Genomic DNA, 17,995 nt, shown 5'->3' on the forward strand with positions numbered 1-17,995 from the left:
TTGTATTATATTCCGATGCAATTTCTGTGATTCATCGTCAATAAGGTCAGAGGGATACAGTAAACCTGGAGGGAAGCATCGGAAACTATAACTAGTGTCACAGGAATGGTTCAAATCATAGACAGTAAGAAGAGTCAGTCTCGTAGTACTTATGTCGGCATTGTGCCTTTTCTATTTAATTCCGATGCAATTTCGGTGTTTCATCGTCAATAAGAAGGTCACAGGGATACAGTAAACCTGAAGTGAAGCATTGGAATCTATAACTAGTGTCACAGGAATGGTTCAAATCATAGTCAGTAAGAAGAGTCAGTCGTTTCGTACTTAAGTCGGCATTGTGCATTTTGTATTTCATTCCCATGTTATTTCTGTATTTCATCGTCAATAAGAAGGTCCAACTGATACAGTAAACCAGAAGTGAAGCATCGGAATCAGTAACTAGTGTCACAGGAATGGCTCAAAACATAGACAGTAAGATAAGTCTGTCTTCTTGTACTTAAGTCGGTATTGTGCCGTTTGTATTTAATTCCGATGCAATTTCTGTGTTTCATCGTCAATAAGGTCAGAGGGATACAGTAAACCTGAAGTGAAGCATCGGAATCTATAACTAGTGTCACGGGAATGGTTCAAAACATAGTCAGTAGGAAGAGTCAGTCTTCTTGTCCTTAAGTCGGCATTGTGCCTTTTGTATATAATTCCGAAGCAATTTCTGTGTTTCATCGTCAAGAAGAAGGTCCAAATGATACAGTAAACCTGAAGTGAAGCATCGGAATCTATAACTAGTGTCACAGAAATGGTTCAAAACATAGACAGTAAGAAGAGTCTTCATGTACCTAAGTCGGCATTGTGCCTTTTCTATTTAATTCCGATGCAGTTTCAGTGTTTCATCGTCAATAAGAAGGTCAGAGGGATACAGTAAACCTGAAGTGAAGCATCGGAAACTATAACTAGTGTCACAGGAATGGTTCAAAACATAGTCAGTAAGAAGAGTCAGTCTTTTTGTACTTAAGTCGGCATTGTGCTTTTGTATTTAATTCCGATGTAATTTTTGTATTTCATCGTCAATAAGAAGGTCCAAGTGATACAGTAAACCTGAAGTTAAGCATCGGAACCTATAACTAGTGTCACAGGAGTAGCTCAAAACATACACAGCAAGAAGAGTCAGTCTTCTTGTACCTAAGTCGGTATCGTGCCTTTTGTATTTAATTCCGATGCAATTTCTGTGTTTCATCGTCAATAAGGTCAGAGGGATACAGTAAACCTGAAGTGAAGCATCGGAATCTATAACTAGTGTCACAGGAATGGTTCAAAAAATAGTCAGTAAGAAGAGTCAGTCTTCTTGTAGTTTAGTCCGCATTGTGCCTTTTCTATTTAATTCCGATGCAACTTCAGTGTTTCATCGTCAATAAGAAAGTCCAAGTGATACAGTAAACCTGGAGTGTAGCATTGGAAACTATAACTAGTGTCACAGGAATGGTTCAAAACATAGTCAGTAAGAAGAGTCAGTCTTATTGTACTTAAGTCGGAATTGTGCCTTTTGTATTTAATTCCGGTGCAATTTCTGTGTTTCATCGTCAATAAGAAGATCAGAGGGCTACAGTAAACCTGAAGTGAAGCATTGGAATCTATAACTAGTGTCACAGGAATGGTTCAAGACATAGTCGTAAGAAGAGTCAGTCTCCTTGTCTTTAAGTCGGCCTTGTGCCTTTTGTATTTAATTCCGATGCAATTTCTGTGTTTCATCGTCAGTAAGAAGGTCCAAGCGATACAGTAAACCTGAAGTGAAGCATCGGAATCTATAACTAGTGTCACAGGAATGGTTCAGAACATAGACAGTAAGAAGATACAGTCTTCTTGTACTTAAGTTGGTATTGTGCCTTTTGTATTTACCTCCGATGCAATTTCTGTGTTTCATCGTCAAGAAGAAGGTCCAAATGATACAGTAAACCTGAAGTGAAGCATCGGAATCTATAACTAGTGTCACAGAAATGGTTCAAAACATAGACAGTAAGAAGAGTCTTCATGTACCTAAGTCGGCATTGTGCCTTTTCTATTTAATTCCGATGCAATTTCAGTGTTTCATCGTCAATAAGAAGGTCAGAGGGATACAGTAAACCTGAAGTGAAGCATCGGAAACTATAACTAGTGTCACAGGAATGGTTCAAAACATAGTCAGTAAGAAGAGTCAGTCTTTTTGTACTTAAGTCGGCATTATGCTTTTGTATTTAATTCCGATGTAATTTTTGTATTTCATCGTCAATAAGAAGGTCCAAGTGATACAGTAAACCTGAAGTGAAGCATCGGAACCTATAACTAGTGTCACAGGAGTAGCTCAAAACATACACAGCAAGAAGAGTCAGTCTTCTTGTACCTAAGTCGGTATCGTGCCTTTTGTATTTAATTCCGATGCAATTTCTGTGTTTCATCGTCAATAAGGTCAGAGGGATACAGTAAACCTGAAGTGAAGAATCGGAATCTATAACTAGTGTCACAGGAATGGTTCAAAAAATAGTCAGTAAGAAGAGTCAGTCTTCTTGTAGTTTAGTCCGCATTGTGCCTTGTCTATTTAATTCCGATGCAACTTCAGTGTTTCATCGTCAATAAGAAAGTCCAAGTGATACAGTAAACCTGGAGTGTAGCATTGGAAACTATAACTAGTGTCACAGGAATGGTTCACAACATAGTCAGTAAGAAGAGTCAGTATTTTCGTACTTAAGTCGGCATTGTGCCTTTTGTATTTAATTCCGATGTAATTTCTGTATTTCATCGTCAATAAGAAGGTCCATTTGATACAGTAAACCTGAAGTGAAGCATCGGAATCTATAACTAGTGTCACAGGAACGGCTCAAAACATAGACAGTTAGAATAGTCAGTCTTCTTGTACTTAAGTCGGTATTGTGCCGTTTGTATTTAATTCCGATTCAATTTCTGTGTTTCATCGTCAATAAGGTCAGAGGGATACAGTAAACCTGAAGTGAAGCATCGGAATCTATAACTAGTGTCACAGGAATGGTTCAAAACATAGTCAGTAAGAAGAGTCAGTCTCCTTGTCCTTAAGTCGGCATTGTGCCTTTTGTATATAATTCCGATGCAATTTCTGTGTTTCATTGTCAATAAGAAGGTCCAAGGGATACAGTAAACCTGGAGTGTAGCATTGGAAACTATAACTAGTGTCACAGGAATGGTTCATAACATAGACAGTAAGAAGAGTCTGTCTTCATGTACCTAAGTCGGCATTGTGCCTTTTGTATTTAATTCCGATGCAATTTCTGTGTTTCATCGTCAATAAGAAGGTTCAAGGGACACAGTAAACCTGACGTGAACCATCGGAATCTGTAACTAGTGTCACAGGAATGGTTAAAACATAGTCAGTAAGAAGAGTCAGTCTTCATGTACCTAAGTCGGCATTGTGCTTTTGTATTTAATTCCGATGCAACTTCTATGTTTCATCGTTAATAAGAAGGTCCAAGGAATACAGTAAGCCTGAAGTGAAGCATCGCAATCTATAACTAGTGTCACAGGAATGGTTCAAAACATAGTCAGTAAGAAGAGTCAGTCTTCTTGTACTGAAGTCGGCATTGTGAGTTTTCTATTTAATTCCGATGCAATTTCAGTGTTTCATCGTCAATAAGAAGGTCCAAGGGATACAGTAAACCAGGAGTGAAGCATCGGAATCTATAACTAATGTCAGTGGAATGGTTCAAAACATAGACAGTAAGAAGAGTCAGTCTTATTGTACTTAAGTCCGAATTGTGCATTTTGTATTTAATTATGGTGCAATTTCTGTGTTTCATCGTCAATAAGAAGCTCAGAGGGCTACAGTAAAATTGAAGTGTAGCATCAGAATCTATGACTTGTGTCACAGGAATGGCTCAAGACATAGTGGTAAGAAGAGTATTTCTTCTTGTCTTTAAGTCGGCCTTGTGCCTTTTGTATTTAATTCCGATGCAAATTCTGTGTTTCAACGTCAATAACAAGGTCCAAGGGATACAGTAAACCTGAAGTGCAGCATCGGAATCTATAACTAGTGTCACAGGAATGGTTCAAAACATAGTCAATATGAAGAGTCGGTCTTCATGTACTTAAGTCGGTATTGTGCCTTTTGTATTTAATTCCGATGCAATTTCTGTGTTTCATTGTCAATAAGAAGGTCCAAGGGATACAGTAAACCTGGAGTGTAGCATTGGAATCTATAACTAGTGTCACAGGAATGGTTCAAAACATAGACAGCAAGAAGATACAGTCTTCTTGTACTTAAGTCGGTATTGTGCATTTTTTTTAATTCCGATGCAATTTCTGTGTTTCGTCGTCAATATGGTGAGAGGGATACAGTAAACCTGAAGTGAAGCATCGGAATCTATAACTAGTGTCACACGAGTGGTTCAAAACATAGTCAGTAAGAAGATTCAGTCTTCTTGTCTTTAAGTCGGCATTGTCCCTTTTGTATATAATTCCGATGCAATTTCTGTGTTTCATTGTCAATAAGAAGGTCCAAGGGATACAGTAAACCTGGAGTGTAGCATTGGAATCTATAACTAGTGTCACAGGAATGGTTCAAAACATAGACAGTAAGAAGATACAGACTTCTTGTACTTAAGTTGGCATTGTGCCTTTTGTTTTTAATTCCAATGCAATTTCTGTGTTTCATCGTCAATAAAAAGGTCCAAGGGATACAGTGAACCTGAAGTGAAGCGTCGGAATCTATAACTAGTGTCACAGGAATGGTTCAAACATAGACAGTAAGAAGAGTCAGTCTTCTTGTACTTAGGTCGGCATTGTGCCTCTTGTATTTAATTCCGATGTAATTTCTGTATTTAATCGTCAATAAGAAGGCCCAAATGATACAGTAAACTTGAAGTGAAGCATCGGAATCTATAACTAGTGTCACAGGAATGGCACAAAACATAGACAGTAAGAAGATTCAGTCTTCTTGCACTTAAGTCGGTATTGTGCCTTTTGTATTTAATTCCGATGCAATTTCTGTGATTCATCGTCAATAAGGTCAGAGGGATACAGTAAACCTGAAGTGAAGCATCTGAATCTATAACTAGTGTCACAGGAATGGTTCAAAACATAGTCAGTAACAAGAGTCATTCTTCTAGTACTAAAGTCGGCATTGTGCCTCTTGTATTTAATTCCGATGCAATATCTGTGTTTCATCGTCAATAAGAAGGTCTGAGGGATACAGTAACCCTGAAGTGAAGCATCGGAATCTCTAACTAGTGTCACAGAAATGGTTCAACACATAGTCAGTAAGAAGAGTCAGTGTTCTTGTACTTGAGTCGGCATTGTGCCTTTTGTATTAAATTCCGATGCAATTTCTGTTTTCATCGTCAATAAGCAGGTCCAAGGGATACAGTAAACCTGGAGGGAAGCATCGGAAACTATAACTAGTGTCACAGGAATGGTTCAAATCATAGACAGTAAGAAGAGTCAGTCTCCTTGTACTTATGTCGGCATTGTGCCTTTTCTATTTAATTCCGATGCAATTTCGGTGTTACTTCGTCAATAAGAAGGTCACAGGGATACAGTAAACCTGAAGTGAAGCATTGGAATCTATAACTAGTGTCACAGGTATGGTTCAAAACATAGTCAGTAAGATCAGTCAGTCGTTTCGTACTTAAGTCGGCATTGTGCCTTTTGTATTTCATTCCGATGTTATTTCTGTATTTCATCGTCAATAAGAAGGTCCAAATGATACAGTAAACCAGAAGTGAAGCATCGGAATCTGTAACTAGTGTCACAGGAATGGCTCAAAACATAGACAGTAAGATATCTCTGTCTTCTTATACTTAGGTCGGCATTGTGCCTTTTCTATTTAATTCCGATGCAATTTCAGTGTTTCATCGTCAATAAGAAGGTCCAAGGGATACAGTAAACCTGGAGTGAAGCATCGGAATCTATAACTAGTGTCAATGGAATGGTTCAAAACATAGACAGTAAGAAGAGTCAGTCTTATTGTACTTAAGTCGGCATTGTGCTTTTGTATTTAATTCCGATGTAATTTCTGTATTTCATCGTCAATAAGAGGGTCCAAATGATACAGTAAACCTGAAGTGAAGCATCGGAACCTATAACTAGTGTCACAGGAGTGGCTCAAAACATAGACAGCAAGAAGAGTCAGTCTTCTTGTACCTAAGTCGGTATCGTGCCTTTTGTATTTAATTCCGATGCAATTTCTGTGTTTCATCGTCATTAAGGTCAGAGGGATACAGTAAACCTGGAGTGAAGCATCGGAATCTATAACTAGTGTCAATGGAATGGTTCAAAACATAGACAGTAAGAAGAGTCAGTCTTATTGTACTTAAGTCGGCATTGTGCTTTTGTATTTAATTCCGATGTAATTTCTGTATTTCATCGTCAATAAGAAGGTCCAAATGATACAGTAAACCTGAAGTGAAGCATCGGAACCTCTAACTAGTGTCACAGGAGTGGCTCAAAACAAAGACAGTAAGAAGAGTCAGTCTTATTGTCCTTAAGTCGGCATTGTGCCTTTTGTATATAATTCCGATGCAATTTCTGTGTTTCATTGTCAATAAGAACGTCCAAGGGATACAGTAAACCTGGAGTGTAGCATTGGAAACTATAACTAGTGCCACAGGAATGGTTCATAACATAGACAGTAAGACGAGTCTGTCTTCATGTACCTAAGTCGGCATTGTGCCTTTTGTATTTAATTCCGATGCAATTTCTGTGTTTCATTGCCAATCAGAAGGTTCAAGGGACACAGTAAACCTGAAGTGAAGCATCGGAATCTGTAACTAGTGTCACAGGAATGGTTAAAACATAGTCAGTAAGAAGCGTCAGTCTTCATGTACCTAAGTCGGCATTGTGCTTTTGTATTTAATTCCGATGCAACTTCTGTGTTTCATCTTTAATAAGAAGGTCCAAGGAATACAGTAAGCCTGAAGTAAAGCGTCGCAATCTATAACTAGTGTCACAGGAATGGTTCAAAACATAGTCAGTAAGAAGAGTCAGTCTTCTTGTACTTAAGTCGGCATTGTGCCCTTTCTATTTAATTCCAATGCAATTTCAGTGTTTCATCGTCAATAAGAAGGTCCAAGGGATACAGTAAACCTGGAGTGAAGCATCGGAATCTATAACTAGTGTCAATGGAATGGTTCAAATCATAGACAGTAAGAAGAGTCAATCTTATTGTACTTAAGTCGGAATTGTGAATTTTGTATTTAATTACGGTGCAATTTCTGTGTTTCATCGTCAATAAGAAGGTCCAAGGGATACAGTAAACCTGAAGTGCAGCATCGGCATCTATAACTAGTGTCACAGGAATGGTTCAAAACATAGTCAATATGAAGAGTCGGTCTTCATGTACTTAAGTCGGTATTGTGCCTTTTGTATTTAATTCCGATGCATTTTCTGTGTTTCATTGTCAATAAGAAGGTCCAAGGGATACAGTAAACCTGAAGTGATGCAACGTAATCTATAACTACTGTCACAGGGATGGATCGAAACATAGACAGTACTTAAGTCGGCATTGAGCCTTTTGTATTTAATTCCGATGCAATTTCTGTGTTTCATCGTCAATATGAAGGTCCAAGGGATACAATAAACCTGAAGTGAAGCATCGGAATCTATAACTAGTGTCACAGGAATGGTTCAAAACATAGTCAGTAAGAGGAGTCGGTCTTCATGTACTTAAGTCGGCATTGTGCCTTTTATATTTAATTCCGATGCAATTTCTGTGTTTCATCGTCAATAAGATGGTCAAAGGGATATAGTAAACCTGAAGTGAGGCATCGGAATCTATAACTAGTGTCACAGGAATGGTTCAGAACGTAGATAGTAAGAAGATACAGTCTTCTTGTACTTAAGTTGGCATTTTGCCTTATGTATCTAATTCCGATGCAATTTCTGTGTTTCTTCGTCAATAAGAAGGTCCAAGAGATACAGTAAACCTGAAGTGAAGCATCGGAATCTATAACTAGTGTCACAGGAGTGGTTCAACACATAGACAGTAAGAAGAGTCAGTCTACTTGTACTTAAGTCGGCATTGTGACTCTTGTATTTAATTCCGATGCAATTTCTGTGTTTCATCGTCAATAAGATGGTCAGAGGGATACAGTAACCCTGAAGTGAAGCATCCGAATCTATAAGTAGTGACACAGGAATGGTTCAAAACATAGTCAGTAAGAAGAGTCAGTCTTCTTGTCCTTAAGTCGGCATTGTGCCTTTTGTATTTAATTCCGATGTTATTTCTGTATTTCATCGTCAATAAGAAGGTCCAAATGATACAGTAAACCTGAAGTGAAGCATCGGAATCTATAACTAGTGTCAGAGGAATGGTTCAAAACATAGACAGTAAGAAGGTACAGTCTTCTAGTACTTAAGTCGGCATTGTGCTTTTTGTATTTAATTCCAGTGCAATTTCTGTGTTTCATCGTCAATAAGAAGATCAGAGGGATACAGTAAACCTGAAGTGAAGCATCGGAATCTATAACTAGTGTCACGGGAAATGTTCAAAACATAGTCAGTAAGAAGAGTAAGTCTTCTTGTCCTTAAGTCGGCATTGTGACTTTTGTATTTAATTCCGATGCAATTTCTGTGTTTCATTGTGAATAAGAAAGTTCAAGGGACACGTAAACCTGAAGTGAAGCATCGGAATCTCTAACTAGTGTCACAGGAATGGTTCAAAACATAGTCAGTTGAAGAGTCAGTCTTAATGTACGTTAGTCGGCATTGTGCCTTTTGTATTTAATTCCGATGCAACTTCTGTGTTTCATCGTTAATAAGAAGGTCCAAGGGATACAGTAAAGCTGAAGTGAAGCATTGCAATCTATAACTAGTGTCACAGGAAAGGTTCAAAACATAGTCAGTAAGAAGAGTCAGTCTTCTTATACTTAAGTCGGCATTGTGCCTTTTCTATATAATTCCGATGCAATTTCAGTGTGTCATCGTCAATAAGAAGGTCAGAGGGATACAGTAAACCTGAAGTGAAGTATTGGAAACTACACCTAGTGTCACAGGAATGGTTCAAAACATAGTCAGTAAGAAGAGTCAGTCTTTTTGTACTTAAGTCGGCATTGTGCTTTTGTATTTAATTCCTATGTAATTTCTGTATTTCATCGTCAATACGAATGTCCAAATGATACAGTAAACCTGAAGTGAAGCATCGGAATCTATAACTAGTGTCTCAGGAGTGGCTCAAAACATAGACAGTAAGAAGAGTCTGTCTTCTTGTACCTAAGGCGGTATTCTGCCTTTTGTATTTAATTCCAATGCAATATGTGTCTTTCATCGTCAATAAAGTCAGTGGGATACAGTAAACCTGAAGTGAAGCATCGGAATCTATAACTAGTGTCACAGGAATGGTTCAAAACATTGTCAGTAAGAAGAGTCAGCCTTCTTGTACTTAAGTCTGCATTGTGCCTTTTCTATTTAATTACGATGCAATTTCAGTGTTTCATCGTCAAAAAGAAGGTCCAAGGGATACAGTAAACGTGGAGTGAAGCATCGGAATCTATAACTAGTGTCAATGGAATGGTTCAAAACTTAGACAGTAAGAAGAGTCAGTCTTATTGTACTTAAGTCGGCATTGTGCCTTTTGTATTTAATTCCGGTGCAATTTCTGTATTTCATCGTCAATAAGAAGCTCAGAGGGCTTCAGTAAACCTGAAGTGAAGCATCGGAATCTATAAGTAGTGTCACAGGAATGGTTCAAAACATAGTCAGTAAGAAGAGTCGGACTTCATGTACTTAAGTCGGCATTGTGCCTTTTGTATTTAATTCCGATGCAGTTTCTGTGTTTCATCGTCAATAAGAAGGTCCAAGGGATACAGTAAACCTGAAGTGTAGCATCGGAATACATAACTAGTGTCACAGGAATGGTTCAAAACATAGTCAGTAAGAAGAGTCAGTCTTCTTGTACTCAAGCCGGCATTGTGCCTTTTCTATTTAATTCCGATGCAACTTCAGTGATTCATCGTCAATAAGAAGGTCCAAGGGATACAGTAAACCTAAAGTGAAGCATCGGAATCTATAACTAGTGTCACAGGAATGGTTCAAAACATAGTCAGTAAGAAGAGTCAGTCTTTTTGTACTTAAGACGGCATTATGCCTTTTGTATTTAATTCCGATGTAATTTCTGTATTTCATCGTCAATAAGAAGGTCCAAATGATACAGTAAACCTTAAGTGAAGCATCGGAATGTATAACTAGTGTAACAGGAATGGCTTAAAACATAGACAGCAAGAAGAGTCAGTCTTCTTGTACTTAAGTCGGTATTGTGCCTTTAGTAATTAATTCCGATGCAATTTCTGTGTTTCATCGTCAATAAGGTCAGAGGGATACAGTAAACCTGAAGTGAGGCATCGGAATCTATAACTAGTGTCACAGGAATGGTTCAAAACATAGTCAGTAAGAAGAGTCAGTCTTTTTGTACTTAATTCGGCATTGTGCCTTTTGTATTTAATTCCGATGTAATTTCTGTATTTCATCGTCAATAAGAAGGTCCAAATGATACAGTAAACCTGAAGTGAAGCATCGGAATCTATAACTAGTGTCACAGGAATGGCTCAAAACATATACAGCAAGAAGAGTCAGTCTTCATGTACCTAAGTCGGCATTTGGCCTTTTGTATTAAATTCCGATGCAATTTCTGTGTTTCATCGTCAATAAGAAGGTCCAAGGGATACACTAAACATGCAGTGAAGCATCGGAATCTGTAACTAGTGTCACAAGAATGGTTCAAAACATAGACAGTAAGAAGAGTCAGTCTTATCGTACTTAAGTCGGCATTGTGCCTTTTGTATTAAATTCTGATGCAATTTCTGTGTTTCATCGTCAATAAGAAGGTCCAAATGATACAGTAAACCTGAAGTGAAGCATCGGAATCTATAACTAGTGTCACAGGAATGGTTCAAAACATAGACAGTATGAAGGTACAGTCTTCTAGTACTTAATTCGGCATTGTGCCTTTTGTATTAAATTCTGATGCAATTTCTGTGTTTCATCGTCAATAAGAAGGTCCAAGGGATACAGTAAACCTGGAGTGAAGCATCGGAACCTATAACTAGTGTCACAGGAATGGTTCAAATCATAGACAGTAAGAAGAGTCAGACTTCATGTACCTAAGTCGGCATTGGGCCTTTTGTATTAAATTCCGATGCAATTTCTGTGTTTCATCGTCAATAAGAAGGTCCAAGGGATACAGCATACCTGGAGGGAAGCATCGGGATCTATAACTAGTGTCACAGGAATGGTTCAAAACATAGACAGTACGAAAAGTCAGTCTTCTTGTACTTATGTTGGCATTGTGCCTTTTCTATTTCATTCCGACGCAATTTCGGTGTTTCATCGTCAATAAGAAGGTCAGAGGGATACAGTAAACCTGTAGTGAAGCATCGGAATCTATAACTAGTGTCACAGGAATGGTTCAAAACATAGTCAGTAAGAAGAGTCAGTCTTCATGTACTTAAGTCGGCATTGTGCCTTATCTATTTAATTCCGATGCAATTTCTGTGTTTCATCGTCAATAAGAAGGTACAAGGGATAAAGTAAACCTGGAGTGAAGCATCGGAATCTATAACTAGTTTCAATGGAATGATTCAAAACATAGACAGTAAGAAGAGTCAGTCTTATTGTACTTAAGTCGGCATTGTGCCTTTTGTATTTAATTCCGGTGCAATTTCTGTGTTTTGTCGTCAATAAGAAGCTCAGAGGGCTACAGTAAACCTGAAGTGAAGCATCGGAATCTATAACTAGTGTCACAGGAATGGTTCAAAACATAGTCCTAAGAAGAGTCAGTCTTCCTGTCTTTTAGTCGGCCTTGTGCCTTTCGTATTTAATTCCGATGCAATTTCTGTGTTTCATCGTCAATAAGAAGGTCCAAGGAATACAGTAGACCTGGAGTGAAGCATCGGAATCTATAACTAGTGTCACAGGAATAGTTCAAAACGTAGACAGTACTTAAGTCGGCATTGTGCCTTTTGTATTTAATTCCGATGCAATTTCTGTGTTTCATCGTCAATAAGAAGGTCCAAGGGATACAGTAAACCTGAAGTGAAGCATCGGAATGTATAACTAGTGTCACGGGAATGGTTCAAAACATAGGCAGTAAGAAGAGTCAGTCTTCTTGTACTTAAGCCGACATTGTGCCTTTTCTATTTAATTCCGATGCAATTTCAGTGATTCATCGTCAATAAGAAGGTCCAAGGGATACAGTAAACCTGGAGTGAAGCATCAGAATCTATAACTGGTGTCAATGGAATGGTTCAAAACGTAGACAGTAAGAAGAGTCAGTCTTCTTGTACTTAATCGGCATTGTGCCTTTTGTATTTAATTCCGGTGCAATTTCTGTGTTTCATCGTTAATAAGGAGGTCCAAGGGATACAGTAAACCTGAAGTGAAGCATCGCAATCTATAACTAGTGTCACAGGAATGGTTCAAAACATAGTCAGTAAGAAGAGTCAGTCTTCTTGTACTTAAGTCGGCATTGTGCCTTTTCTATTTAATTCCGAAGCAATTTCAGTGTTTCATCGTCAATAAGAAGGTCCAAGAGATACAGTAAACCTGGAGTGAAGCATCGGAAACTATAACTGGTGTCAATGGAATGGTCCAAAACATAGACAGTAAGAAGAGTCAGTTTTCTTGTACTTAAGTCGGCATTGTGCCTTTTGTATTTAATTCCGATGCAATTTCGGTGTTTCATCGTCAATAAGTAGGTCAGAGGGATACAGTAAACCTGAAGTGAAGCATCGGAATCTATAACTAGTGTCACAGGAATGGTTCAAAACATAGTCAGTAAGAAGAGTCAGTCTTTTTGTACTTATGTCGGCATTGTGCCTTTTGTATTTAATTCCGATGTAATTTCTGTATTTCATCGTCAATAAGAAGGTCCAAATGATACAGTTAATCTGAAGACAAGCATCGGAATCTATATCTAGTGTCACAGGAATGGTTCAAAACATAGTCAGTAAGAAGAGTCAGTCTTCTTGTACTTAAGTCGGCATTGTGCCTTTTCTATTTAATTCCGATGCAATCTCTGTGTTTCATCGTCAATAAGAAGGTTCAAGGGACACAGTAAACCTGAAGTGAAGCATCGGAATCTCTAACTAGTGTCACAGGAATGGTTCAAAACATAGTCAGTAAGAAGAGTCAGTCTTCAAGTACCTAAGTCGGCATTATGCCTTTTGTATTTAATTCCGATGCAACTGCTGTGTTTCATCGTTAATAAGAAGGTCCAAGGGATACAGTGACCCTGAAGTGAAGCATCGCAATCTATAACTAGTGTCACAGGAATGGTTCAAAACATAGTCAGTAAGAAGAGTCAGTCTTATTGTACTTAAGTCGGCATTGTGCCTTTTCAATTAAATTCCGATGCAATTTCAGTGTTTCATCGTCAATAAGAAGGTCCAAGAGATACAGTAAACCTGGAGTGAAGCATCGGAAACTATAACTGGTGTCAATGGAATGGTCCAAAACATAGACAGTAAGAAGAGTCAGTTTTCTTGTACTTAAGTCGGCATTGTGCCTTTTGTATTTAATTCCGGTGCAGTTTCTGTGTTTCATCGTCAATAAGAAGGTCAGAGGGATACAGTAAACCTGAAGTGAAGCATCGGAATCTATAATTAGTGTCACAGGAATTCTTCAAAACATAGTCAGTAAGATGAGTCAGTCTTCTTGTCCTTCAGTCGGCATTGTGCCTTTGTATTTAATTCCGATGCAATTTCTGTGTTTCATCGTCAATAAGAAGGTCCAAGGGTACAGTAAACCTGAAGTGAAGCATCGGAATCAATAACTAGTGTCACAGGAATGGTTCAAAACATAGACAGTAAAAAGAGACAGTCTTCTTGTAGTTGAGTCGGCATTGTGCCCTTTGTATTAAATTCCGATGCAATTTCTGTGTTTCTTAGTCAATAAGAAGGTCCAAGGGATACAGTAAACCTGGAGGGAAGCATCGGAATCTATAACTAGTGTCACAGGAATGGTTCAAAACATAGACAGTAAGAAGAGTCAGTCTTCTTGTACTTATGTTCTCATTGTGCCTTTTCTATTTAATTCCGATGCAATTTCGGTGTTTCATCGTCAATAAGAAGGTCAGAGGGATACAATAAACCTGAAGTGAAGCATCGGAATCTATAACTAGTGTCACAGGAATGGTTCAAAACATAGTCAGTAAGAAGAGTCAGTCTTCTTGTACTTAAGTCGGCATTGTGCCTTTTCTATTTAATTCCGATGCAATTTCAGTGTTTCATCGTCAATAAGAAGGTTCAAGGGACACAGTAAACCTGAAGTGAAGCATCGGATCTCTAACTAGTGTCACAGGAATGGTTCAAAACATAGTCAGTAAGAAGAGTCAGTCTTCAAGTACCTAAGTCGGCATTGTGCCTTTTCTATTTAATTCCGATGCAATTTCAGTGTTTCATCGTCAATAAAAAGGTCCAAGGGATACAGTAAACCTGGAGTGAAGCATCGGAATCTATAACAAGTGTCAATGGAATGGTTCAAAACATAGACAGTAAGGAGAGTCAGTCTTATTGTACTTAAGTCGGCATTGTGCCTTTTGTATTTAATTCCGGTGCAATTTCTGTGTTTCATCGTCAACAAGAAGCTCAGAGGGCTACAGTAAACCTGAAGTGAAGCATCGGAATCTATAACTAGTGTCACAGGAATGGTTCAAAACATAGTCAGTAAGAAGAGTCAGTCTTCTTGTCCTTAAATCGGCATTGTGCCTTTTGTATTTAATTCCGATGCAGTTTCTGTGTTTCATCGTCAATAAGAAGGTCCAAGGGATACAGTAAACCTGGAGTGAAGCATCGGAATCTATAACTAGTGTCACAGGAATGGTTCAAAACATAGACAGTAAGAAGTGTCAGTCTTCATGTACTTATGTTGGCATTGTGCCTTTTCTATTTAATTACGATGCAATTTCAGTGTTTCATCGTCAACAAGAAGGTTCAATGGACACAGTAAACCTGAGGTGAAGCATCGGAATCTCTAACTAGTGTCACAGGAATGGTTCAAAACGTAGTCAGTAAGAAGAGTCAGTCTTCATGTACCTAAGTCGGCATTGGATTTTTGTATTTAATCCGATGCAACTTCTGTGTTTTATCGTTAATAAGAACGTCCAAGGGATACAGTAACCTGAAGTGAAGCATCGCAATCTATATCTAGTGTCACAGGAATGGTTCAAAACATAGTCAGTAAGAAGAGTCAGTCTTCTTGTACTTAAGTCGGCATTGTGCCTTTTCTATTTAATTCCGATGCAACTTCAGTGATTCATCGTCAATAAGATGGATCAAGGGACATAGTAAACCTGAAGTGAAGCATCGTAATCTCTAACTAGTGTCACAGGATTGGTTCAAAACATAGTCAGTAAGAAGAGTCAGTCATCATGTACCTAAGTCGGCATTGTGCCTTTTGTATTTAATTCCAATGCAACATCTGTGTTTCACCGTTAATAAGAAGGTCCAAGGGATACAGTAAACCTGAAGTGAAGCATCGCAATCTATAACTTGTGTCACAGGAATGGTTCAAAACATAGTCAGTAAGATGAGTCAGTCTTCTTGTACTTAAGTCGGCATTGTGCCTTTTCTTTTTAATTACGATGCAATTTCAGTGTTTCATCGTCGATAAGAATTTCAGAGGGATACAGTAAACCTGAAGTGAAGCATCGGAATCTATACCTAGTGTCCCAGGAATGGTTCAAAACATAGTCAGTAAGAAGAGTCAGTCTTTTTGTACTTAAGTCGGCGTTGTGCCTTTTGTATTTAATTCCGATGTAATTTCTGTATTTCATCGTCAATAAGAAGGTCCAAATGATACAGTAAACCTGAAGTGAAGCATCGGAATCTATAACTAGTGTCACAGGAGTGGCTCAAATCGCAGACAGTAAGAAGAGTCAGTCTTCTTGTACTTAAGTCGGCATTATGCCTTTTCTATTTAATTCCGATGCAACTTCAGTGATTCATCGTCAATAAGAAGGACCAAGGGATACAGTAAACCTGTAGTGAAGCATCGGAATCTATAACTAGTGTCAATGGAATGGTTCAAATTATAGACAGTAAGAAGAGTCAGTCTTCTTGTACTTAAGTCGGCATTGTGCCTTTCCTATTTGATTCCGATGCAATATCAGCGTTTCATCGTCAATAAGAAGGTTCAAGGGACACAGTAAACCTGAAGTGAAGCATCGGATCTCTAACTAGTGTCACAGGAATGGTTCAAAACATAGTCAGTAAGAAGAGTCAGTCTTCAAGTACCTAAGTCGGCATTGTGCCTTTTCTATTTAATTCCGATGCAATTTCAGTGTTTCATCGTCAATAAGAAGGTCCAAGGGATACAGTAAACCTGGAGTGAAGCATCGGAATCTATACCAAGTGTCAATGGAATGGTTCAAAACATAGACAGTAAGAAGAGTCAGTCTTATTGTACTTAAGTCGGCATTGTGCCTTTTGTATTTAATTCCGGTGCAATTTCTGTGTTTCATCGTCAACAAGAAGCTCAGAGGGCTACAGTAAACCTGAAGTGAAGCATCGGTATCTATAACTAGTGTCACAGGAATGGTTCAAAACATAGTCAGTAAGAAGAGTCAGTCTTCTTGTCCATAAGTCGGCATTGTGCCTTTTGTATTTAATTCCGATGCAGTTTCTGTGTTTCATCGTCAATAAGAAGGTCCAAGGGATACAGTAAACCTGGAGTGAAGCATCGGAATCTATAACTAGTGTCACAGGAATGGTTCAAAACATAGACAGTAAGAAGAGTCAGTCTTCATGTACCTAAGTCGGCATTGGGCCTTTTGCATTTAATTCCGATGCAATATCTGTGTTTCATCGTCAACAAGAAGGTTCAAGGGACACAGTAAACCTGAGGTGAAGCATCGGAATCTCTAACTAGTGTCACAGGAGTGGTTCAAATCGTAGTCAGTAAGAAGAGTCAGTCTTCATGTACCTAAGTCGGCATTGGATTTTTGTATTTAATTCCGATGCAACTTCTGTATTTTATCGTTAATAAGAACGTCCAAGGGATACAGTAACCTGAAGTGAAGCATCGCAATCTATATCTAGTGTCACAGGAATGGTTCAAAACATAGTCAGTAAGAAGAGTCAGTCTTCTTGTACTTAAGTCGGCATTATGCCTTTTCTATTTAATTCCGATGCAACTTCAGTGATTCATCGTCAATAAGAAGGACCAAGGGATACAGTAAACCTGGAGTGAAGCATCGGAATCTATAAGTGGTGTCAATGGAATGGTTCAAATCATAGACAGTAAGAAGACTCAGTCTTCTTGTACTTATGTCGGCATTGTGCCTTTTGTATTCAATTCCGGTGCAAATTCTGTGTTTCATCGTCAATAAGAAGGTCAGAGGGATACAGTAAACCTGAAGTGAAGCATCGGAATCTATAATTAGTGTCACAGGAATGGTTCAAAGCATAGTCAGTAAGAAGAGTGAGTCTTCATGTACTAAAGTCGGCATTGGGCCTTTTGTATTTAATTCCGATGCAATTTCTGTGTTTCATCGTCAATAAGAAGGATCAAGGGACACACTAAACCTGAAGTGAAGCATCGTAATCTCTAACTAGTGTCACAGGATTGGTTCAAAACATAGTCAGCAAGAAGAGTCAGTCTTCATTTACCTAAGTCGGCATTGTGCCTTTTGTATTTAATTCCAATGCAACATCTGTGTTTCACCGTTAATACGAAGGACCAAGGGATACAGTAAATCTGAAGTGAAGCATCGCAATCTATAACTAGTGTCACAGGAATGGTTCAAAACATAGTCAGTAAGGTGAGTCAGTCTTCTTGTACTTAAGTCGGCATTGTGCCTTTTCTATTTAATTCCGATGCAATTTCAGTGTTTCATCGTCGTTAAGAAGGTCAGAGGGATACAGTAAACCTGAAGTGAAGCATCCGAATCTATACCTAGTGTCCCAGGAATGGTTCAAAACGTAGTCAGTAAGAAGAGTCAGTCTTTTTGTACTTAAGTCGGCGTTGTGCCTTTCGTATTTAATTCCGATGTAATTTCTGTATTTCATCGTCAATA

Source organism: Schistocerca serialis, unplaced genomic scaffold (assembly GCF_023864345.2).
Source record: "Schistocerca serialis cubense isolate TAMUIC-IGC-003099 unplaced genomic scaffold, iqSchSeri2.2 HiC_scaffold_1393, whole genome shotgun sequence".
Taxonomy (NCBI): Eukaryota; Metazoa; Arthropoda; class Insecta; order Orthoptera; family Acrididae; genus Schistocerca; species Schistocerca serialis.